Genomic DNA, 25,342 nt, shown 5'->3' with positions numbered 1-25,342 from the left:
AAACGTAAAAGACGAAACTATTCATGATCAAAATAAAACCCAAAAGCCATGAGGTGAGAAGCTAAAAACCTGTTAGTAAATGAAGCTAACACTGACGTAGGATTTGTAAACACTGTCAAAAGAGAAAAATGTGTAGGATAGAGTGAAAATGGAGAGTTCTTATGTTTGGAGTCAGGTGTGAAACAAAGGAAATGGGAAGGAAACAGAGCAGAAGATAAGTTTCTGGGGACACAGGTTCTGGGAGCTGCTCCTGCTTCCCCCCAGGCAGTGCCCTCAACCTCCAGGGGAGTCATTTATTTTTTGGAAGGTGAAGAGGCTAGTGGCAGAAAGTCAGGAGCTCCTCTCAGCCCCTTGCCCTAGACAGCGTCCTCTACTGACTCCTCGCTTGGTCTGACCCTGACGGTATTTCTCTGTACTCCTTAGTTCACTGTACTGATACGAGAGGTCCTGAGGAAAGGAACTTTCCAGAGCCACTAAGACCCTGGGGCAGAAGAAATAACCCTCAATCCTGCTGTAGCACCCTCTACCCCATTTTCACAGGAAAAGGAGAAGACATGAAAAGAGGTAAAGAGAAAAATCAAATATAGATTGAGGGTAAAATGTCTAGAACTGTAAATCGTTCACTAATACCTCCTTTTGGTGTCTTCTGCATCAGAACATAAATACCAGTGGCAGGAAGTTTATCTTCTGCAGAGTTGCTAAAACTACCCCATATGTAATTATATATTCATACTGTATTGGCTCAAAATGGTGCGGAATAAAGTGTAACCTAAAGAGAAGCCAAAAATAGTTACTTGGTTTCCTTTGCCAAATTTCCTTGAAAAATGTAACTGCGTGAGAGTTTAAAATTAGGTAATCAGCTAACAAGTATTTGTTGAGTCTCCTGTGTTTGGAGGCCTGTTAGCCTCCCTGGAAGCAATGAGGACAACCTTCCTGGCCCCTCCGTCCACTGGAAGGGCACAGGGTCCAGTCCAGGCTAGTTTTCATCGCTCTCACCTGCTTTTCCTCAGTATGATAGAAAAAAAAAAAAAAAAAGATTATTTGGGGCATGTTTGCTCTTCTAGGGTCTTTCCTGGTCCACTACTAAAGACACCCAGGTGTTTTCTTCTCTTCAAAAATCTGTTATTATTGTAAGTTGGCATTTTACCGATGCTGTGCCCTTTTGCTTCCTTAACTGACCTTCTGCCTCACATGTTGCCGCGGGCCTGACCACACTGTCTGAGCAGCAGCAAGTCGAATCTTCTGGGAAGAACTTGGATCACATTTACAAGTTAATTTCATGTGTCTGCTTATTACTGTGTCCCCTGCTTCCTCTGAGCCTCACCGGCCCGTCAGTAACAGAGACGTCATATGAATACTCACGGAATACGTGCACCTCACAGGCCTCAGTACGTACTTCGGGGAGTGGCTGCGGTGGCTCATGCAATCCCACTTGTCTCCTTATGCTCTTTCTCCCTGCTGCCCCTTCTTTGCTGTCTGCTTGTGCATCCACTGGGGCTGTGTGTCACCATCACCCCGGGTACCCATGTTAGCGGCAAATGGGAATCAGGGAGAGGCCTACATCCATCCTCCCAAGCCATCCAAAAGACTTAAAGAGAAGGTGGGAGAAGGAGTGGCAACTTTTTATGTGCTCATGCCTGGAGAGTAGACCCCAATCGTGCTGCTCATGTCCGCCATGCATCAATGCCAAGAGCTGTAGAGTCGTTGTTTGTCCCCAGGAAGCCTTGCCTGCCAGACTCCTGATGTTTCACACAGAACGGTGGAGAACACCTACTTCCTGCACGCGGGATCCTGCTTCTTACCTGCCCTCAGAAGCAGCATGCTGGACCCTTTCCAGAGATGATCCCTGAAGCCCCCTTCTCCCTAGGAGAACCTAGACACAGAACCATAGAGTTGACTCCAAGGCTAAAATGTGAGAGAAACGCCGTGTTCTCCTCCAAGAGGGATGTGACCTCTCTTCCTTCTCAATAAAAATGCCCCTCATGCGGGCCAGCTCTAGAAGGCTCTCCCACCACCAAGTCAGACAGGCTGGGTAATGCTGGGTCCCACCTCAGTCTCCGAATGCTCAAAGCACGAAAGTAACCAGTGATCATCTGCAAGGCTTTTGTCCACCCTGGACCTTCATTTCTTCTTCTGTAAAACATGACCTGGCTTTTCTGTGTCAGTCAGGAGCATCAAATGACGTCACTGATGACTGAGCTCTTTAAAAAACCCTTTAACAGTACTGAGTGGGAGAAAACCAGGAGTTGATCACTTTGTTTTCTTTAAGCCCAGAAGGGCAGACTTGTGGGAAAGGTTGGTTTCCTTTCCATAAATCAATCCAGCTGGCCTCGTTTAGTCTTTTTAAATAACAGACTATATGAATTATTTCTATATTTAACTCATGTTTTGCCAAGAGACTTTAACATGTCACGGATACTGGGGTTGGGAGTATGATGGTGGGTTGAACAGGTAGGCAAGCATTGAGGGGGAAAGAGAAGAAAACAAGAGGCTTCTCTCCCAAGATACAGTACCTATATGGAATATACTGGATATGCAAGTTAATTAGCTCCCTGGTTTGCCAAGCAAAGCCACAACAGCGACTAAGGGTGAGACTGGCAGAGCCGAGAACAAGAACCACCATTTCTCCTGTGCCTGCATCCAGGGCAGACATTTCCAGTGGAACATGGCACCTTCTCTATCTGGGTGGAAGGCTGGCCTCACATTCCTTTTTGCAGAATGCTTTAAAAATTTTTCTTTTTAATTTTTAATTTTTTTTAAATGCTAGAAACCTTGACGAGTATAGTTAGACCAGGATAGCCCACATAATGACAACAGTAGCTTGAAGCTACAATCATTAAAAAACAACAACAATAACAACAAAAAACCCAAGGGGCCATATGTTGAAGGAAACTGCTTCATGAGCTGCTTGGGTAGTTGTTGATGGGAGGTGGGAGGACCATGGACCCAAAGGAGACCAAGAGAGGAAGGAGGGAGTCAAAGCTTGCTGCTGTAGGATCCTAGCACTGCTCACCTTTCTTGCACCTTCCCCCAACACATACACAATGAATCTCCTAAGCTGGGTCATATATTGAACTATTTAACGCTAAGATTTAAATTAATTTAAATGAAATGTACTTAAAAATTCAGTTCCTCGGTTGAACAGGCTGCATTTCAACAACTCACTAGCCACATGTGGCCAGTGGCTTCTCCAATGGGCAGTGCAGATAGAGGACATTTCCATCATCCCAGACGGGTCTAGAAGGAACCTGAAGCAGACCCCAGTATGTATCCTACTCATACCACTGCTCAATAGCCCCGCATCCCAGAGCTCATCCTCTGCGGGTAGGAGGTGGGCACACACAGTATTAACAGAAACTCCATTCTGACCCCCTCCCTTGCCTTTACCTGTATAGAAAGAGGGACTCAGGCTGGGGGAAAGAAGCAGAGGAAATACATCATTTCAAGGATTGAAATTATTTTTCTTCCACATGAAAGTTACAAAAAGAACAGATGGCACTTTTTGAAAAATGAAAATCTGGGATTGAGGAGAAGGAAAGAGCCAAGTATGAGTCCCAAGGCTGCTGTTGATTTTTCCTGACCACCCCAGCCAACTCAACACCATCATTGTTGTTTGTGTAAAATACACAAATGCTCTTAGTTTTAAGGCTTAAGTTGCAAAGAGAATTCTTACTTTTACATTCGACAGAACAGAAAATGCTTGCTTTTACCCAAATTTCTTATGATTCTATGATTTCCCATCCTGCCTGCCTGCTGGCTGCTTTGTGTACGAGTCAGAACAGATAAGCTTTGACCTTGGAGCTGCTCCGTGGGATTTTCTGCAGATGGTTCTCAATAATAAGGTGTTTGCTCATTTGTTTCTAGGTTCTTTTATTTCAAAATAAAAGTGCAGCCAAATTGACCCATGGGGAGAGAACAGATTAGGCAGAAAATAGCATCTCCTTAGATTTCTGACTCTAACGCACTCTGATTCCACCCGTGAAATTGTCCCACCAGGATGCTGGCAGGAACAGAGAACCAGGAGAGGCCTTCCTTCTGGATGGGCACATGTGAGGGCCGAGGAAGTCCACCAAGGCTGAGAGGCCCGGCGAGGACCTCAGGTTTGGAGTAAGAGGCCAGGATCCAGAGTGCAGGAGGCTGGGAGGGGGGTGGTGGTGAGGCTCAGAGCCAGACACGGGCCGCTTCCCCACCAGCCTCGAGCCCACAAGGCTTATCTGCATGGAGGTCCTGGCCCTGACTGAGGCAGAAAAGAGATGGAATCCTGGCATGCTAGAGCTGAAGGAACTTTGAGGATCCTTTTGTGGAGTCCCCCCAGAAAGCCTGAAGATAAGAAGCACCTTGTGTCCTCGTTAAACACAGAGCCCTGGACTTGAATCACACCAATTGCATCTTGGTCAGCTAGGTACCTATAAGCACCTCAGGTGACTGGTCTCAGAAAGTCTGGGAAGCACTCACCTATCCGGTGGTTCTCCGGCTGGACCCCACAGAACCCAGAGATCTCTCCACGCTTCCTTAGCGCTACCAAAGAATGCCATGGGAATGAAGGGAAGAACTGAATTTATGAAACTTGAGGCCTCCCACCCTGGGAGGTCATGGTGAGTAATAGGAACAAGAGTTTATAAAACCCTCTGTCCTAAGAGCTATGTGTGTCTTCTCTCCTCGGCCCTTCTAATCCGTCTAGGAAACAGGCATTCATACACCTGTGAGAAAGAACTGTGGCTGGACCAGTAAGCAGCTGTTCCAAGGGCATACCACTAGTAAGAGCCAGAGCCGGAATATGAATAATACAACCCCCTCCCATCACGTTATACTACACTGAAGAAGCTCCACTTGCATTGGGTTTGTGCCTTAGTGGGCATCTTTTAGTATTTAGATTATAAAATGGATTCCACTGCTAATAAAGGTGTGAATATAGCTAGACATAGCTAGACTGACCCCCCACCTCTTATACAAGAAGCAGCAAAGGCCCAGAGAGGCGACCTTGTGGTCCCAAGGACACCAAATAAGGACACAGAGTTGGGAGTTCTGGCCCGAACAAGGCTAGTAGCTTCCCCAAGAGGCCGGCTCTGAGCTTGGCTCCGCACCCAGCCAGCCATGTGCGCTGGGCCAGCCGGGTCTGCGACCTTTCCTGATTTCCTAAGGCTGGCGGACACCATCTGCTGAGAAAGAGTTACCGCCCGTGCTGAGGGCTGGATCGGGTACTAAGGACATTTCGCCAAAGGGGAAAACAAAGGTCACAGTTTATGGTGAGTAAATTTCTCATCTTGTGACACGGAACCGTGACTCCTTTGTTAGGCAGCCTCGAGTGTCTACGACTATGACTGAATCTGATGCTCTTTTCTTCCTGTTGTAATTAATGTCAGTGTGGCGTGGGGCTTCCTGAAAGGGTGAAATATTTTCTAGAGGAGGCTATATTTCAGGTGCCGGTGACTTATTTCTTCTTCCCTGGGACCGGTTCATCAATCACTTAGAGATGTTTTGCAACCAAAGGGCAAATGTATTTCTCAGAGCGGCGGCATCCACCCGGGTCCCCAAGCCAGAGCCAGAGCCAGGCGGTCAGGAAAGGGTTTGGGGGACAGCCAGCCCCTGTCTTCCAAAACCCACCATCTGGGAAGTGCGTGTGTTGCCTCAGCTCCCAGTGGGAATCGGACACGTGGCTGGGTGCCCACCAGCCTTGCTCTCATGACACTCGGGGGTCTGTCCCCCTATAGTCCCTGTGAGAGGGGCAAGGAAGGTTTGGAAGCTGCACACTCTTTGCTTGGGAAGTCCCACTGAGCCTCCAGGTTGATTGATTTGATGGCGTGTCCAAGACCCTGGTTGTTTCCAGGAATGCTGTCAAAACTACCTTTTCATGGTGAAAAATCAATTATCCTCACTTGACTGAAATGGCTTTACAAAATGTACGTTTGAGAGAGGACTAGATTATGTAGCCTACTTCTTGAATGACGTGCTTCTTGACACAGGCTCTGTCTTGGAGGGGCTTTGGTGAGATGTGTCTTGATTCCTTTTATGACCTCCTTGCCCATCCCCCTACCCTGTTTCTAAAGAAAACTCCTGCACCAGGTGGCCTTTGAGCGTCTCCTTACCTAGCAGATGGGTCACAAACAACTTCTGCTTGCATTTCTCTCCAAGTAGTAATGTCCCTGATGTATCTTAGCAGAAAGTCCCATGCTAAGCTGATCTGACCAAGGATACCTGACATTTGCAGCAAGAGGCAGTGCTATAGTGGCTCATGTTGGTAGGAAAGTCTGGGAGGACAGATGGAGAGAGAAAATGTGGGTGCAATAACAGGGTAAATTTGGAAGAGAGCAGTTGTGGGGAGACAGACTTTTACCTTTACCTTTACCCTCTTAGGGTTCTTTGGGGCCAGGCCTGAGGCTTCAGCTGACACAGATCAGCAGGAGAAAAATATGCACATGGATTTAATGCAAGTTTTAGGTGACCCGGGAGCCTTCTTCCCAAGGAACGAAGAACCAAAGAAATGGTGAAACTGACTTGCTTTCAGATTCAGTCGAACCAAGAGAGGCAGTTGTGGAACTACATAGAGAGACTTGAGAAAGATAAGAATTATTTTTAACAAGGTCTGTTTGTGTAGAATTCTCTCCATCCCAGCTTATCTGTGATGACAAGAATGTTACTTTCCTTCTGGTACAGGGATGACAGCCTTCTATGAGAATCACATCTCCTGCTTCTGAGGAAAATTCGAAGGAAGGCTAGACTTGTTTCTTGTATTTGCTGTTGTTCAAGGGCCTTTACCTCAAGAGAGTCAACATGGTAGAGCAGGATAGTTGGGGTGGCCTGTTCTGAACCCCTTCACAGAGCAGTATGGAGGGAGATGGTCTAGGGGGGTAGTTCAAAGTATTAGGCTTCTAATTAGGCTGGTTTTGAATCCTGGCTTGGCACGTCCCAGGTATGCCTCTGTGAGCAAGTTCTTGATCCTCTTCTTGGTGGCTTCATATGAAAACATCACTTTCTTCATGGAGTTGCTAGAATTAAATGAGTTCATGGATTTGGAACATTTAGCACGCTGCCTGGCACATAACAGGTGCTCAATAAATATTAGCTATTATTATTGACCCTTTTTTGGGATGTGATAGTGGATCCACTGGCTTAGCATGGGGACCTAGCCCATGAAGTTTTGGTTCATCCTTGACTGCGATGTCTTAGCCGCTTGGGCTGCCCTGTTTTCCCCGGGGACGGTGGCCAGTGGAGTGGACTCCTCAAACCTGCCATGAAATGCTGCATTGAACTTCCTAAAAGCAAGGAGGCTGCAAGGCAGGTGACTTAGTCAGAGATTAAATGCTGCTCAGTCTCCTTCTCGCTTCATTCTGCCATTCCAGAAGGGATTTTTCCAATAATTCAAGAAAGAAAAGACCAATGACAGTCAGCTCTGCCTTGTAAAGAGAAGACCTGCCAATAGCTTTAAAAGGCCGGCCTCATCAGCCTGCATGCTCCTCCCTACCCGCCCTCATCTCCCAAGGAAGAACATGTGGGTCTCCTTTTCAAGCTCCCCAAGAGAAAAATGAACGACTCTCAGACAAATACACAAATGGCAAGAATAATGAAATCTGGCAGTGTGTGAAACAGAGCCATGGCCTATGACTGTCCTTCCATCTCCAGGGGTCTGTCAGTCCTGGCCTGGGCAGAGGTCTTAAGCAGAGAGAAACAGCGAACCCTCCCGGCACTGGGTGGCGAGGTGCAGTGAACCATGTTTAGGAACGGCGGGGTGACATCCCCAGCTAGAGCCTCAAGGGCCATCCTCTGGGGTGAGGCAGCTGTCTAATAAAAGACCGTTTTCGTAATCAGTGTTCAGTGAAAACCTACCATTTTCATTTATAGAAACAGTGAAGCCACCTGCTATTTAAAGGCCTCCTCCTCCTCTTCTTCCTCATCCCAGGGCTGAATCTTCCAGCTCCCTCCCTCAGCCAGCTGCATCTTGTCAAAGTTCCAACCTCCTCCTTCAGAGACGTCAGTCTCTCTGACCGTCCACCCCATGTGCCTTGCTTTTTATACTCAGTCTGGAGTATGGGATTATGGCCTCACCCTCAAAAATAGCTTCAACGAGAGCGGTCAGCTGAGGAGGGACTAGGTGTACCCTATCGAGGGAAGAGTAGCTAGACGTGACTCTCCTTCAGAACCCAGACTCCCGGCTTCGCTCCCCACCCGCGTTCCCACATAGCTCAGGCTGAGTCAAGTGCTGACAACTGAGAGGGCGGAGAGGAGGGAGGACGAGAAGAAAATGCTGCTGCTGAGACAGGAGCGCAAAATCCAGAGTAAAAGGAAGGGGCTCGGAGCAAACAGAAGGAAGAAAGCAAAACAAAGAGCCAGATGCAGCAACACCTCAATGAGCCAGCCGGCCGTGGGGGGAATGGGCGTTTCATACTGGAAGTTTCTGGTTAACAGTGAATGGAACCAAAATCCTTTGTCTTAACCCATAATTCAGAAAAGCTTTTGACATAGTGTTAGTTCACTTCTTTAAGGCCATTACAGACAGGGATCATGGGGTCTTAGGGCCCCTAAAGGATGGCAGTTAGGACATGAACACCCAGTATACGGTGGACAGCCTGTGGAGGAAAGGGTCCCAGCCTGAGTAAAATATATACTGAACCCCTCTGTTTGCCCTGAATAGTAAATCTCTGATAAAACTTGCTTTCTCACTTGGTTTATCTTAATCACAAATTGCCGAGAAGTTTTGTTAAATCGTAACGGCATAGCACACTTCCATTTATTCTTCAGATCTCAACTTGAGTATCACCCCCTCTGTGAAGCCTTCCCGATGACTCCTGCTCTCCCTTCAGGCCCCCTGCCCATCATTCCCCTCTCTGCTCAGCACACTGTGTTTAAATACTTTGTAAACACGGGAGGCAGTGGGCTAGTGATGAAGGGAGGGTTTCCTCTGTGACCTTCCTTGTAAAGAAGCTGCACTCCCAGTCTTTCCCTTAGGGTAGAAATAAACTCCAACTATCTGTGAAGTCTCAGAAATGTAAAAAAAAAAAAAAAAAGGTCCTGCTTTACTGTTCTACCTCCAGCTCACGGCCAGGAACAAGAGAGGGGAAGAGAACGGAAAAACAGAGGAGAAATTCTATAAACAGAAAAGAGGGGAGAGAGAGAGAGAAACCATTTACAGTCTTGGTGATTTCATCTTAATTCTGAGACCTCTTCCCTGTCTGTTTCCCTCTGATCTGTAAAACAGAATGCCTCCTACAAGGTTTCTGAGTTCTGAAACAACTCAAGAGGAGGCTGGTTCTCCTTCCACTAATGAAGCCATTCTCTAAGTGTGCCATGAGGGGTTAGAGTGGGGTGGGAGGGTAGGGAAGACAGTCAGCAGTTAGCAAGAGCCAAACAAACACAGTGGCAGGTCCATGGCCACTGAATCTGAGGCTAGACTGGAGGCCAACCAAGACTAAGATAGTCAACGTCACTCAACATTTGTTGTGTCTCTTTTCTGTGCACCATGTTAAAAGTCTCCAACACAGTCCTTGTTGGTTCACGACCCGTAGTTCAGAATGGAAAATGAGGAGTAGGGCAAAAAGAAGGCAGGGCTCTGGCCTAGGATGCAGCCACCTGGACATTGGTCCCTAGATGACTTACCCTGGAGGGCCATGGAAGGAGCAGGCAGGGCTGGTGTCTGGGGGATTAGCTCCATCTGCCCTGAGCTCAGCAGAAACCTGGCACCCCTTTCTGCCCTGGTATCCTTTTCATATGTGCTTATCCCCCAGCCAGCGCTGGCAGCCTCATGTCTGCCTGGTCATGGTGTCAAGTCTAATTTAAGCCATGGGCCCACCGATCCTTTCAATCCACCTCTGACAAGGCCTGCATACTGCATAAAAACCAACCAACCAACCAACCAATGGTCCTCTGGCCCTGTGGGTTTTACAGACAAGAGGATGTGGTGACGTCCTATGAAAGAGGTTGGAACAGTGTCCTCTGGTGTCCCCAAGGTAGATGACAGCATGTATGCCAACCTGACAGATGAATGGCTCATAATGTTGATGAGAGCTATACCACATGATGAAACAGGAAGCACCCTGGACATGTCCTCAGCATGTCCCCTGCTTTCCTGCACCCTTGGGGGGTTTTGACTTCCGTATCCTTAGTATCTGGCCCAGAACCTGACCAAATATAGGTGCTCAACAGATGCTCCCTGAATGAATATAACTCCATTTTCAGAATTCAGTGATATCTGGACCAAGTCTGACCCATCATCTCTTTGCTCCTTTATGGGGATGAGCTCACTGAATGTCCCCCTAGTCCCCAGTAGCTCACCTGTCACTCAGCAGCCAGCATCTTATCAGCAAGGCAGGCTGCTCCTCAGGTGGACAGGCAGAGTGCACAGGGTTCTGCCCTCTTTCTTGCCCTCTTTCCTCCTTACCTCCCGCTTTCCCTTCCGGCAGGGTGTCTCGGTTTGCCCAAATCTGAGGCCTTTCTCCAGCAAAACCCAGCTAAGTTCCAACAGACCTGGGCAAGTCAGTCATTTCATTCTCATTTTCCCTTCCAGAAACATGTAATTAATCATGTCTTGGGTGTGGCCCTGAATTAGACTCTGAGGACTATCAAGTCCCTTACCAATCTCAGATTCTCATGGGATGTAGACACAATGGGCAAGAAATGACAGAGTACCAAGGAGAGGCAGAGTAGCTGGAGGGTGAAAGAGAGAGAATATGGTGAAATTAGGGAAAGCTTCCTTTGGGACATGCCATCAAAGAGCAGCAGAAAATCTGATTGGTCAAATGTACCCAGTCCTGGTTGGGGAGCCTGAGACGAGTATTTCCTAACAAGTTGGGAGTGTCTGTGCCCCATGTGCTATAGTGTTCTTGCGGAATTGGAGGAAATGAACAGAGGCTGACAGTGTCAGGCATGGTGCAGCACTGTTATCCTGGGAAAGCACAGGCCCAGCTATGTTAGGATATGTTGACTGGTTTTACTCAGGGCAGTGGAGCTAATTACAGTAGAGCCAAATTCCCCTTGCTTCAGAGTGAGAATGTTATTGTGTTTCTACCCCCTTATCAACAGCATCATCCTTCTCTTTTGAACCCTACCTCCCTCTTCTCCTTATCCAAAACATAAATATAAGTCAGGATCTTGGCCACGTTATAGGACAGGTGATCATTTCCTTTCCTTTCTTATAGAACCTCAAGCCTTGATTTCTGCCACATCTAGAACACAGAGCTTGATGAGAGTGGAGTCAGAGGTCATTTTGGCCTGGGATTTCAGAGTCTGAATTCCACGGTCTCACTGGGCAGCTCTGGAGCAAGCTCTGGGCTTCCAGTGCCTCCTTAACATTGATCTTTCAGAGACTGGGGAAAGGACCTGAGATATTTGGTGGGAGTCTAATCACAGCCTGCTTTTGGTTGGTCTTCTTGTGCTCCTCTTGAAATTGGATACCTTCTGGTCTCTCTGGCTTTTTTTTGGCTTTAGTGACTCACTGCCCTGGGAATCTTTGCTGGCCACAGTGATTGCTGAGACCAGTGCACAACAGATGCCTCTGAACCAGAGCCTTGTACTCTTCCTTCAGGTTTGCATTGGACTGGGCTCCCCACCACATGGACAGATGCCCACAGCACACATAGTAGCGTTCTTGGTATTTCAGCTCTGTGTTAGTGTCACTGTCCGGTGGAAAGTGGCTGGAGTGCTCGGTGGTGAATTCACTCATTTTCATATGGAAGTCTGTATTTACTGATGGGTCAAGGCCTCTTGGATTTCTCTGATTTGGCTTGGTTCAGTACTTCTCTCCAGCCCTGAGTTCAAGAGGTAATTAGAACCCATGTAAGGTTTTTATTCCATTCACTTAAAAGTAATTAAAAAAAATTTCACCTTGTCTCTCATCTACTCCCCACCTACACCATAACAACATATTCTCTCCTGACTTATGTACTGGAAAAACTTTGCTATGAACCTAGGGCAGGAAGTCTCCATCTGGCTGCCTTGGAGGTAGAGAGTTTCCCAAGAATCTTCTTCAGGAGGGCAGGTGGCCATGTCTTGGTCCCACCAGCTCTGACAGCTGCGTTATTTAGGCCTGCTAAGTTGCCTTTGTCCCTAGAGGAGGTGAGGGCGGGCTCTCCTGTTTATTTGTAGGCCAGAAATCCTGCAAGCCACTCAGGAACCTGTTCTTCTCCTTTATATACCTAGATGCTGACTTCTGCAGTGGCCCAGCCTCTGAGGACCAAAGCCACCAAACCAGTGGGAGGAGGATGCTTCGAACCCGAGTAAGTGTTTCTCTCTCTAAGCAACTGTGAAAAGGGGCCAAGGAGAAACCAAGAGATAATGAACTCCTACAGTGACTATGTTCCTTCTTCAGTAGAGGATGTTGCTCTCCCTACAGGCCACCCCCCCCACCCCTTCAACGTCTTTCTTCTCTTTGGCTGAGTTTCTTCACAGGTTATTGTTGAACTTCTTCCTACTGCACGTTTCTCCTGGAGTCTACTCTAATGTCAGTAGTCTATTCTCATGGATTCAACGATTCACCAATATTCAGATCTGAATTCATGATACCATCTTACTACTGTAAGGGAGAGAAAATCCTATGCCAAAAGGGACAATGCACATAATTTCTTTTTGAAATATATTCAGCTCTAGCCGGAAGTGGAGGGAAAGGGAAGGAGAAGAGTATGGCCACCAAGACTAAAGCATAAAAATATAGAAAGGAGGACCACGCCCCCCATCCTGGTAAGGTGTCACATCAAGACAAAAATACCTTCTAAAGAAAATAGTTGGAAGTAGCTTTCTGATGACAAGTACAATGATGACATTGATGATGAAGATGAGGAGGAAGAAGATGCTAACTGTGATAATGTGATTTGAGTGTTGGAACAAGGGTCATGAATGAACTCGTTTGTTACTGAACGCTTCGCACTGGGGATGTCTGGTGGTTTCATAGCAATTGTTGTCTTGGATTGACTGGCAGCAGCTGTTTCAACTGAATGGCATCAGATTCTGGGGTCCGATCTGGGGTCATCTGCAGATAAGGGATGACCAATCAGTGATGTCAGATGTAAACAAAAGAGGGAGTAGGGAGCCAGAATTTCAGATACTCAGCATCCATGCTGCGTAACTATGGTTTGTTAGCATTTCTTCTCATTGCACGGGAGCTGAGACGCCTTGGCTGTTCCTTTTTGTACTGGGTTATTTATAAGCGTGCCATAATGTGTTGGGCCCCCTCTAAGGCTCTCCCACTGTGTGCCAGGCATCCTAGGCGTTCATTGACTGCCTTATCTCTAATGCTTCAAGAGGGCTGGAAAAGTGGCCTTTCTACTATAAGAAAGGTTACTATAAACCTTGTGTCACAGCACCCACCCCTCTCCCTACTTCCTGTGGGGGCAGATCAGCTTTTCAGTGACAGGCCTGATGTCATGATGATTTCAAGTGATTTGGCCCAAAGACAACACCTACTCCCTGAACAATATCCATGAAAACTTAACACAGTAACTTGAGCGAGTCACATTTTCCCTGTGGATGTGATTTGCAGATGTCGGGATGGAACTTAACCAGGCTGCCTTTTGAAATGGAACTTCCAGAAAGCAGCAGACAGACTGTGGAAGAGCCTTCCCAGAAAAAGAAAAGCCTCCTATAGACCAGCAAGAACTCTGATCACACAAATGCAAGCAAGGTTTCCAAAGAAAATGAGATGAGAGTTTAGAGGATGGGCATGGAAAGTTTCCTTACAGAAAGATTCAAACTCACTGTATACCCGTGAAAAGGAACATTTTTTTTTAATCAAAATATGTTCACAAATACTGGCTTATTTGATTCTCATAATAACCATGAATGTGGGTTGTGGAGACAGGCCATGAAAACATTCTCCATTTCGTGGTTGGGAGAAGGGAGAGAGAATGTCAGTGGTTTGCCTCTCAGGACACAGGAGTAGCAAATGACTGAAGCAGGACATGGGTCTTCTGGTCGGTCCTAGACAGTGTTCTCTCTGCCTCATTCTGCCTTTACAAATTGGCAGTAGGCCGCCTAAGTAGCAATCTCTTTTCTTTCACACAGAAATCTTTAAAAAAAAAAAAAATCTTAAAAAAAATCTTAAAAAAAAATAAGGACGAGGATCAAAAATAGTCTCAAATGAACAAGAAAAAAATATTGGCATTATATTTTATAATACACTCAAAGATTTTCTTAAGGATAGAGACACGGAAGGGCAAAGGGAAGTAGAGATGCAAAGAAGTGGGAAAAGACACACTCACGGTGCCGCACAACCTCCATGGAGTAACAGCTCTGTGTATCGCTTTTTCGAACACAAAAGGGTGGTTATGTTTTCACAATGATACGCAGAAATACGGGCAATACTTCTTCTGGGAACTGGTGACGTTGACGATGAAATCTGGGCCAGGAATGAGAGTTCTCTTAGCTGTGGCTGAAAATGAGGGCGATAATTTCCCCTGATGTCATGTTTCACTTCCAGAACGAAGTGATGGCCCAGCTTCAGCTCTGTCTTTAGAATAATGAGCAGTGATGACTGACGAGCACAGAATGAGTAAGAGAAAGCAGGGCCAGGGAAAACCAGAGTGGGGGCTTCTTCATGGCCTATTAGAAACACCTGGGCAGCTGTAATCCTGTGCCGCCTGCACTCACGCCCACCCCCAAACCCATGGGACTGCTGGGGCTGGGCCCCCCGTGGCCGACCAGGACTTAGAACCGCCAGCTGTGTCCAATGAGCGGCCCAGGTAGAGAACCCTGGTTCAAGAGCTCTGCCCCCAATGGCTGACTTAGGAAAGGAAAAGACACCAGGATAACTGAAATGAGAATGGGGGAGGGTCATGCAAAAACTTTTCCCGGAAGAGAGATGGAGAACAAAAGATAGAGATGACCCAGGAGGTCAGAACACAGGATGCCAGTGGTGGCAGCCGCTGAAGACACGCTCTCTCTCATTGAACTGCCAAGGGCAAACACATCAGGGAAAACCCAGGGACTTCACTGGAAAGTTTAGTGTAAGAACATCTTCCCCCTTTTGCCTTAATTAACCTTTATTCCAATGCAACACTTGGAGGGCTGGGAGAAGGGTGCTAAATCCTCCGATTCATTTGGTTCTGGGCCTCACACAGAAGCAGCGTGGGAGGAATTCTCACCGGAGGGAACACTCGCTCCTATGTACAACTCCTAAGGCTGCCCTCCTCCAAAGATGCGGAACGTTCCGACCGTGGACAAAGCAGCCCCACAGAACAGCCGTGTCACCTCCCCAGTGGAGGTGACAGGTTGGGGCAGAAGGAGGTTGGCTGTGGTGGGGCTCTGAGACAACACGTGAGGAGAATGAGGGGGGGAAAAGGCCCCCTTTCAGCTTCCTTCTGAGATGGAGTCGGATGAGGACTTCTTTTGTAAACGAGCTGAATGCAGTGATGAGACTTCATTTTTCCATCAGTACTGGCGTCGGTATCATTTGCTCTGGAAACCCCATCCCAGAAATCCTTAGTGTCCTTACTGTCCCCATTCTCGGTTAGAGTGGAAGCGCCCCGAGAGGCTACTTCTAATGCAGGTTGGGAGCCTTGGAAGTGTACAGTTGAGCACCTACCCAGCAGGTAGTAGAAACAGAGTAAAGGTTGATGGAGAGACCAATGAGAGTATGGCTGGTATTGAGGGGAAATACCATGGGCTAAATGAAACTCGTGCCCCAGAAACTCAGGTGCCCTGTTCTGTGGCTAAGGGGCACAGGGGATGCCCTTTGGGGGACACAGCTTCAAAGAATTTCTACTCTCCTTTCAACCTCATTCAGAATGGGGGTAGGGAAGAGGAGAATGGACTAGAGATGTCTTGGATGTGACATTTTGGATCGTGACACTTGGAGACTGTGACAGGAATGTTGAGGATAGAAAGCAGTGAAATGGTCTGTTGTCACCCCTCAGGGCAGAGCCTCAAGGTGTTGAGGGACCACAGGACCAGGTATCACCACTCCCCAGGAAACACAGCTTGTGATTAAGGGGATTTTAGGATCCCAAAGTCCTTTCTGGAAGGTCTGAGCTGCTCTGAAATAGGAAATCCAAGTGGGCTTGAAAACTCGTTTTTTCTTTTGGTGAGAAAGCTCTTGTTTCCTCCAAAGCAGTAGGTCCTGAGTAAGCTCTTGGAACCCTTTTGAGGCCTTGGAAAACTTGCCATCTTCTGAACAACAGCATCTTGTATATACCCTTAGGAAATAATTACGTCGAAGTTTATGGTCAGTCTTGCTGTTTTGCCTGCAGCACATAAAAAGTTTCCAGTGTGCATCTCCCGTGCTCTGATGTAGTGGATTAATCACATTTGGAGGTAGAGCCTGGAGTCTGGCCTGGTCTGAACTTTCAGTGAGAAAAGGCAGCTATATTGGTCCGGGCAATTACAAAGATAGGTCAGGGTATTAGAGGCTTTGGCCACGAGTACTGGTGATTAGGTTTGAGCCTGTTGGACAAATGGATTAGTGTTGGCTGAATGGGGTCCCTTGGACAAAGGGAAAAAAAAAAAAAGACTAATCAAGACTAAGCGACATCTCCCAGCCAGTCAGCCATCGTCAGTGCATAAGAATGTTCTGGGACACTAAGGCCTGGCTGGCGTCTGTTAGATGGGACTCTGCACCTGCACCAATCGGGAATACAGTCAAAAGATGGAAGCCGAGGAGGAAAAAATCTAGGTCAACTTGTGTTGCTTCCCAAAGATTCCAGTTTTGTGACTTGAAATATCCTTCCCATTGGTCCATTGGACCCCAAGTTTATGAATGTTGATGTTTTCAAGCAAGGAAAGTGGCTGCCAGGGAATACATATGGTTAGTCCAAGACTTGGACTGTATTTGCATTGACCTTGGCTTCTGACTTCTCTCATCTCCTAGGCCTGGCTGATTAGACCTTGCCTTTTGTCAAATCTCAGTGAAGAAATCTTCTAGATGGGGGCCAAGGCGGCAGTCTGTTGACTCTCTTGCCATGGTCTCCTCCTCCTTGTGTCTTCTGGAAAACAAGAGTTGGTCTGAGGTTTCCTGGGTGTTTCTTTGATGGAAACACTTGGAACCCTTGAGAATCAGTCAGTATACATCCCTTTTGGCTGGGGAAATCAGGGAGGGCAAATCGACCACTGTGGGCAAGAATGGGTAGCATTTAGGCCAGAGTTTCTCAAGGCCGATTGCACCTTAGACTTTCAAGGGGCTGGGGGGTGAGGGGGATGGTGGGGTTAAAAATTATCAATGCCTAGGCTCAACCCAGATATTTCTCATTCAGTTGTGTGGGAGGACACTCAGGCGTCAGTAGTGTTCCTAATGTTCCTCAGGTGATAGTAATGTGTGGCGAGCATTGAGAACCCGATTTCAGTGTTTTTAACATTTTTTAAATTTTTTATTAACATACAATGTATTATTAGCCCCAGAGGGAAAGGTCTGTGAATCTCCAGGTTTACACACTTCACAGCACTCACCATAGAACATACCTTCCCCAATGCCGATTTCAGGTTCTTAGCTGAAAGGAAATTTGTAGGTGGGTGTATGTATCCTGTCTTTCTGATTAGATGATGAGCTCCTAGAGAGTGAGGACAGCATTCCATGTTTTGGCATCTTCTCCCTCAGAATTTAATGGTGTGCAGTATACACTAAGTTCTTAATAGGCAATTTCAAAGATTTTATTTATTTATTTGACACAGAGAGAGAGAGATCATAAGTAGGCTCCCTGCTGAGCAGAGAGCCCAATGTGGGGCTCGATCCCAGGGCCCTGAGATCATGACCTGAGCCTAAGGCAGCGGCTTAACCCACTGAGCAATCAAGGTGCCCCGCAATAGGTGTTTCAATATGAATTCCTGGATGCATAGACAGACATCATTCCATGAAAATCCTCATCCTCCTGGGGCACTGGCTACTATTGTCAACATGCTGCAATGCAGAGGCCCTTTTCAGGAAGTCTGGGCCAGCTGGACCTGCCATTATTACATTCAGCACCATACTAACTGCTTAAGAAATGTCTAGACAGAAAAACCTTCCAGACAATGAAAAGTAGAAGGTGGCTAGGGTGTTCTTTCTTTTTCTCTCAGGGGGCTAGGGGTCAAATATCCAACAAGGCATCTCTGTTTCCCTTATCTCAAAGAGAGTGTTTCTGTAACTTGCTGGAAACTATTATTTCAGCATCAAATTTTCCTTAGAAAAGTTAGACAACCATGTCTCTTGTCTAAGTACATCTGGAAAGAGTCTTTACACTTATTCCCTGATATATTATTATGATTCAAGTGCCTGTAGGTCTCAGCACTTCATTCTGTTAAAGAAGGAAACTGAGAAAATCATGAGAAAAATGGAGAGGCAAGCAAGAAGAAGTCAAGAGAGGGAGGGCCTGGAGTTGAGAATGAGCACTCCCCTCATAACAGTCCCTTTTGCTACCTAACACTACTGTCTATGGGTTCTTCTAAAAAAATTGACCTAAAAGCATAGAAGAGCATTTTAGATGTTCAAATGTAGCAAACACAACAAGAAAGGATTATGGATCGATTAAGGAACCAGATGGAACTTCACAATGAAATGTTTTATATACTGTGAAGAGTAGATTTCTTGTCTTCCTTTCCCTTCCCTTTGCTCCTTTCTCTCCTTTCCACCCTCCCTTCCTTCTCATAAACACTAATTGAGCTTCTTCACATTCACCTCAAAGAGATCATGATTTAATAGGGAAGATAGGAAATGCAACAACAGCTCTGATGAAGGGTGGAACGTGAGACAGGCCCAAGAGAAAGGAGCTTGGGAAAGGAAGCGCCATGTTCCCCACAAACGTGTTCTCATTCAAAAGTGAATCCCAAAATGAACTTTGGTTCTCAGAGTCTGAAAGGACATCTAAGGCTATCTCATTCAGGGTCCCTCATGGGATCCTTAACCTACCGGTGTTTGTAGAACTGTACTTAAATATTTGCTGTTTCCATCGCCAAACACCGCTGGCATCCCAGCCATTATCAATCATAACTCTTTTGATTTTAACAGAAAATTGACAACCTGGTGGCAGCAAAAAAGGAGAGTCAGTAGCTCATGTAATGTCCACGGGATAAGTCTGACGTCAGGCAAGCCTGGATATAGGACTCCAGGTGGAGTCTTCTGCTCTTTCCTCAGCTCGGCTTCTGTCAGATGTGCTTTCATTCTTATGCAGGCAAGATGGTCACTAAGCACCCCAAAGCTCATATCAGCTTAGCAACACAGGAAGAAGAAAGCATCTTTCTACTACCAGGCTTGGGAATCTCCCATTAGCTCAGCATGAGTAAGGGCTAATTCCTGAACTAAGAAGGAATAATTAAGGATAACTCCAGGGTTTCAGACTAGGGAAAACTGGAAAATGTTAATACCTTGATGAAAATTAAGGTAGTCAGAGCACTGGATTTGGAGAAAGAGAAATAGGAAAGGAAGAATTTGGTTTTGGATAAGTCAAAGTATTGGTGGGATTCTAATGAAGAATGACAGGTGGTTAGAAAAGTTGCAGTGAGGCTGGATGGGAGAAGACATTTGCAAATGTTATATCCAATAAGGGGTTAATATCCCAAATATGTAAAGAACTTACACAACTCAATACCAAAAACCCCACAAATAATATAATTAAAATGGGCAAAAGACACGAATAGACGTTTTTTCTAAAGAAGACATGGCCAACAGACACATAAAAAGATGCCAACGTCACTCATCACAAGGGAAATAAAAATCAAATCCACAATGAGATATCACCTCGCACCTGTCAGAATGACAGGAGATAACCCCTGTTGGTAAGGATGTGGGGAAAAAAGAAACCCTCGTGCACTGTTGGTGGGAGTGCAAACTGGTGCAACCACTGTGGAAAACAGTATGGAGGTTCCTCAAGAAGTTGAAAATAGAGGGGTGCCTGGGTGGCTCAGTTGGTTAAGCATCTGGCTTTGGCCCAGGTTAGGATCTAGCTATATATCTCTATCTCTACCTCTATCTAATCTATCTATCTATATCTATATACACAATGAAATATTACTCTGTCATAAAAAAGAATGAAATCTTGCCACTTGCAACAAGATGGATATAACTAGAGGGCATAATGCTAAATGAAATAAGCCAAACAGAGAAAGACATATACCGTATGATTTCCCTCATATGTGGAACTTTAGAAACAAAACAAACAAACAACAAAAAAAGAGACCAAAAAAGCCCAGACTGGCTGGGCTTAAATACATAGAACAAATTGGTGATTACAGAGGGGAGGTTGGTAGGAGAATGGGTGAAATAGGTGCTGGGGATTAAGAGTGCATTTAACATCATGAGCCCCAAATAATGTGTAAAATTGTTGAGTCATTACACCGTACACCTGAAACTCATGTAACACTATGTTGATTATATTTGAAATAAAAGATTAAAAATTAAAAAATTAAAAAAGACAAAGAAAAGTAAGGAGGAGAGTTTTGTGGAGAAGTTGAAATTGGAGGTGAGAATTTGGGTCATTCTATAGAAATGAGAATAAGAGCTACAGAATTGTTTGTATTCAATAAGGAAAAGTATGTAAAAGTGAGGAGGTTGAGGCTCTGGACAGGTGGCTTGTGAACTATAAAGCATCCTGCAAGTGGAAATTTTTATTAGTAGCATCAGTATTACATGTATGAGAAAGGAGGAAAAGAAGAAGCCAGAAAAGGAGAAAGACATTCTAGAAGGGGGCCTGAGATGCTAGAGGTCATAATAACCATAATTAATCAGGATTATAGTTTTTTAACAAGTCATAAAAAACTTGGTTCAAAATGGTTTAATAAAAAAAAGGATTTTGACTCACATAACAGGTAAGTGCAGGATAGTCTAGCCTTAGATGCATTCAAGGGCTCAAAGGTTTTAGGACTTATTCTTACTCTTTTTACCTTCTTCTGCTTCCCTATGTTGGCTCAGGAAGATTATACTTGCAGTGACCCCCCCCAAAAAAAAAAATTGCCAGGAGTTCTAGTCTATCTTTTCCAGAGCGGTTCCCCAGACAATCCCAGTAAAGGACTCTGAACTTATCTCCCTGACTCTGGTTATCATTGCTGCCATTATATGCCCCTTTCTAAGCTAATGTCTGGAGCCAAATTTTGTTAGGCTATGATGTTTAGATTTAAATCAACTCCCACTTCTGGAGATGTGAATGGAGGCATCCAAACCACAAGGGCTGAGAATTAGGGAGGGATGGTTCCCTAGAGAAAAACTGAGGGGCTGTTCCCAGAAAAAGGTGGAATGGATTCAAAGAAGCACGACTATCCACTACAGGAACCAGGAGAAGCATGTCAAGAAGGGTGATGGTCAATAGTGTCAAATGACCCGGAGCTTGAAGAATATGGAAAGTGAATGGACAAATGCACTTTAGACATGTGAGTGACTCATTTATTTCTTTAAAAGATCAGAAACATGGGAGGAAGACAGATTTTAGTGGGTGAAGGAGTGAGTGGGAGTAGAAACAGTGTAAAGGCAGGGATTTGATATTTTAAAGAAGTCTCTGAAGGAAGCAGGGAGGCTAGCTCTAACCCAATTCCCACGATTCCTGAGCGAGGCACGATGCTAGGCACTAGGAGGGCTGAGATGAGTAATTACTAGTCTGTGTCCTCAAGAAGCTCAAAGCTTGGAAGGGCAGAGAGAATTGTCAGTAAATAAAATATGCAAAGAAGGAATATGTAATGTTGTTAAGGTTGCAGGGTGGAGAAGTGCACCCTTTCCAGCCTGACAGATCAGAGTTATCCCACAAGGGAGAATGATGTAATCTAGCCGAGAGAAAGAGGGAAGGCTTTTCGTGAAAGGTGGTTCCTGAACTGGGTTTTGTGGGATGAGTGGGAGTTTGCTTTAGGAAGCAAAATGGGGAACAGGGTGCCAGGCAAAGGCAAATGTTCCCTAAGAGCTCATGGAGGTGCATATTGTGGAAGAGAGAAGTATAGAGTCCGGGGGGGGGGGGGGGGGGGGGGGGGGGGGGTGGAAGAGAGAGGGAGAGGGGTGGGGGGGGGGGGGGGGGGGCAGGCGCAGAAGGACTGGCATGACCTATGGAGGGGTGTGGACTTTATCCAGTAATGTTGGGCAGGGGCCAGTGAAATGTTCTCAGGGCAACACCCATCAGATTAACCTGTTAGGAGAATCTTTCTGGAGTCAGTCTGGAGAGGGAGCCGCATGGAGATGGACAGGCCACTTCAGAGGATGGGTTTTTGGTGGCGAGAAAGAGTGACAAAGTCCAACACAAAGACAGGGACACCAAAGGGACCTCATCAAGAGCAGGGAGAACTCACAAAACTGCGTGCTTATTGGATCCGGAGGAGTGGGAAAGAGCAAAGCCTTAGAAACAGGTGAGGGAGCTGGGGAAGGAGGATGTGAACCCTGGAGAGGGAGACGCCATCTGAATGACTGGAGGAGAGCAGTCCCCAGAGAGGCAGGGAAGGTGGGTGGTCTCCAGCCACGGTGGAGGCGCGACAGGCTGAGCAGTGAGTCGGGGAGCACAGTGGAGAAGATGGATAGGAACCCAGAGCGTCACCGAGGAGGGCAGCAGAACAGCTGGAGGTCCTTAATTTCTGCAGTTCAGAAAGCAGTGAGATCACCTGTTGGGAGCGAGTGGGCTTCCGAGTTCCCCGTGGGAAACATGGGGATAGTAACAGAACCAATCAATCACTGAGTCATGCCAACTCCACCCCCACCAGGGCCCACCTCTCCACTTCCTGCCGCTTGCCTCCTCTAGGTCTTCGTCAACCACCAGCGGCGCGCGGGGTGGGAGTGCTTGTCACACCTAAGCACCCCAGGAGCCTCTTCAAACTCTCACCACCCCAGCAGCTGATTCGGGAGCTCGGGAGCTGAGACCCGGGCACGCGCGTTTTCAGAACACTTCATACAGGAGGTTCTGAAATGCATCATACCCCACACAGTTGAGAATCACTGAGGTACGTAGGACTGAGTCCTGGAATTTGCTATGGTGTGGGAGAAGATGGCATGGAATCGTTTGCAAAAACTGGGTGGGTGTCAAGTGACTCAGGAAAGGAGGACAAGGAGAGCAGGTGGCTGCGCCAGCAGATTCGGGAAAGCGCGGGGGCTTCCATTACGTTCAGCGGCTGTGCCTCTCCCAACCCCACAAGAGTGCCAGTGACCACACAAGAGAATCAGAAAACCTATAAGAGCTCAGAACAACAGAAGATAACCACATTTTTCTGAAAGATCATGGTCAGTCTTCTAAAGACAAGGAATGCGAATGGGGAGGAAAAAACACTCTTGATAATGGAAAGGCAGTGGGGAATCCTCAAAAGTTTCAGCAGTTTGTGTGCAGCGCTGCCCTCTGCTGGTTGTATTCGGACCTGCAGGCGTATGGCAACAGCAGCCTTGACTTCCGGAGTGCACCCCGGAGAGGACAGGTGAGTGGGAACGTCATTAAGACCACACATATGACTCTTCAGGTAAAAGCTGAGCCTGGAAATTTAGACTCAGATCTCCCAGTTAGATAACTATGCTTAAAAAGAAACCCCACACAAACTTTCCAGGAAAAACTGTGGCCCTGAAAAAGTTCCTTTGGAAAAATATTTTGATGTGGACTTAATGGCCACAGTCACCTAGAAAGAAGCTACCGGGGTAGAAACTTCTCCAGGAATGAATTAACGTTGAAAAAGCGTTAGTAATTCTGTGCTTTTAATAATAATGTCCAACATTGATTGAACATCATTGGCAGCTGTAGGCAGTACAGCAATTAACTTCCACAACAACCCAATGAGGCAAGAGCCATTACCATCTATACTGGGGAGGTAACTGAGGTACAAAGAGTACAGGTGCCACAGCCAAGGACACAAAACCTGGGCTGAGCAAGGAATTAAACCTAGAACCACGATATGGTCAACTTCTTTATCACATATACAACAAAGTGCATCGTTGCTCAAACATCAGTGACATTAATTTTGAACTTGTGTAGTAATGGTCACAATCAGGTGCTTGTTGTGAATAGGTGTGTTTCTTCCTCCATGTGCTGATTCAGGGAGTCAGACCTCATCTGGCTTGCGACTCCCTATTAACTGGGTCTGGTCATTTGAAAATGACATCGAGGCAGGCGGGAGAAGAGAAAAGAACGATGAGAAAGCGCCACTTCTTAAAAGCCATGGCTCACATTCCAATGGCAAGAGCTAGACCACTGGCCATACAGCGCCCAGGGGTGCCAAGAAATGTGGTCTCTGGCTAATCAGCCACTTTCCAACACCAGCTCTCCACCATGGGAAGGGGAGATTTGGATGGTTAGCTGGCTGCCTCTGACCTCCCTCTAGTACGATGGTATGGTTCACTGGCTCAGGTCACCGTCACCTTTTCAAGGAGGCTGAAGGAAACTGATCACTACCCCAGGTGAATACCTCGGTGAGATCCTGAGACTGGGGTCTTCAGCAATAAGTCATTGGTGAGGGACCTTTCCCCTTCCCTGTGAGATAGGTTAACTACCTTTATTTCCCAGATAAGAAAACCAAGGCTAAGGAGTCAGTGAGAATTGCCCAAATTCTCACAGCTGGGGCTCAGCATTTTCTCATCGCCAGATTGGGGAAGCTTGACCAAAATATTTTCTGGTGAGGTGAAAGGAGTAGGCAGAGCAGGAACAGGTGATGGTGCCTGTGGCCTGAGCCGACATTGCTCATTAAACAGGTGACTCTGTCCAATGTCTGTCAAGAATTCTAAAACTGGGGACACCTGGGTGGCTCAGTGGGTTAAGCCTCTGCCTTCGGCTCAGGTCAGGATCTCAGGGTGCTGGGATTGAGCCCCACATCAGGCTCTCTGCTCAACAGGGAGTCTGCTCCACCACCCACCCCCGGCCCCGCCTGCCTCTCTGCCTACTTGTGATCTCTCTTTCTCTGTCAAATAAATAAATAAAAATCTTAAAAAAAAAAAAAAAAGGAAAAAAAAGAATTCTAAAATTGGAGGAGGACGGCAGTGAGATAGAAGGAAAGCAAAAAAGGAGGGAGTGGTAAAGAGGCTGCTGGAGAGAGAACAAGTTTCTCAGAATTTGTCCTTGATTTCTATCTTCAACCGTGGATATATTTCACAATTTACCAATTTACACTGCAGATTCTGTTTATCTTTGGCAGTTCTCTTGTGTTCTTAATCGTTACAAAATTTCCCCTCAGTTTATGAGGGGTCTTCCCTTCCCCCGTCTACCCTACAGCTCCTTTTAGTCTTACCAGAGTCTCGGCTAACAACCTGGTAATAAGGAGGGGCTATCACTAAGTTAATTCTCACTGAACTTTCTTTCTGTGCTAGTTTAAACTTTCACATTTTTGTTGTGAAAACAAACATTAAAGTAATATATAAACATCTAGAGACTCAGCAACTGAATAAAAAAAATCTTAGCATTTTTCAAATCTCTGTTAGGGATTTCTAGATTTTGTTTGGAAACTAGCGCTTGCTTTCAGTTATTTTACGTTTGCTAAGGCTTGTTTGTGACACGGAAGGTGGTCTGTCTTGTGAATGTTT

General features: G+C 46.3%; 1 long non-coding RNA gene across 1 annotated transcript; it reads left to right on the top strand.

Moving 5' to 3' along the window:
- The first annotated feature begins 12,131 nt into the window (after positions 1–12,131).
- Positions 12,132–22,850, top strand: LOC116858880. Its single transcript, XR_004381036.1, has 3 exons — positions 12,132–12,206; positions 21,149–21,249; positions 22,593–22,850. It is a non-coding gene; the product is annotated as an uncharacterized LOC116858880 (long non-coding RNA).
- The last annotated feature ends 2,492 nt before the right edge of the window (positions 22,851–25,342 follow it).

Source organism: Lontra canadensis, unplaced genomic scaffold, assembly GCF_010015895.1.
Source record: "Lontra canadensis isolate GAN:19392208 unplaced genomic scaffold, GSC_riverotter_1.0 scaffold4, whole genome shotgun sequence".
NCBI lineage: Eukaryota > Metazoa > Chordata > Mammalia > Carnivora > Mustelidae > Lontra > Lontra canadensis.
The sequence above is the reverse complement of the archived record's forward strand: the minus strand, read 5'-3'. Positions and strand labels throughout refer to the sequence as shown.